This window comes from Penaeus monodon, chromosome 19 (genome assembly GCF_015228065.2).
Source record: "Penaeus monodon isolate SGIC_2016 chromosome 19, NSTDA_Pmon_1, whole genome shotgun sequence".
NCBI lineage: Eukaryota > Metazoa > Arthropoda > Malacostraca > Decapoda > Penaeidae > Penaeus > Penaeus monodon.
The window spans coordinates 1,402,366-1,402,622 of record NC_051404.1 but is presented as its reverse complement, the minus strand read 5'-3'; positions in this window follow the sequence as shown (position 1 = coordinate 1,402,622).

Below are 257 nucleotides of genomic sequence, written 5' to 3'. Positions count from 1 at the left end.
GTCCACACTCTTCGTCTTGAACTTACGATGAAAACAGAGGGCCTTAGATCACCGGATAAACAAGACTCCGCTTAACAAACTCGGAACACCGTCTCGTGAAATATAAAGCTGTAAATCACACCTATCATAATTAGAATACGAATTAATATCACGACGCATGACTCGGGTCGTAAATCATGCTTTTCTGCCCCCATACAGATCCCCGTCTGATGTATGAGCTTGTTCGCCGCACCCCTCCCCCACCTCGCTCCATGTAT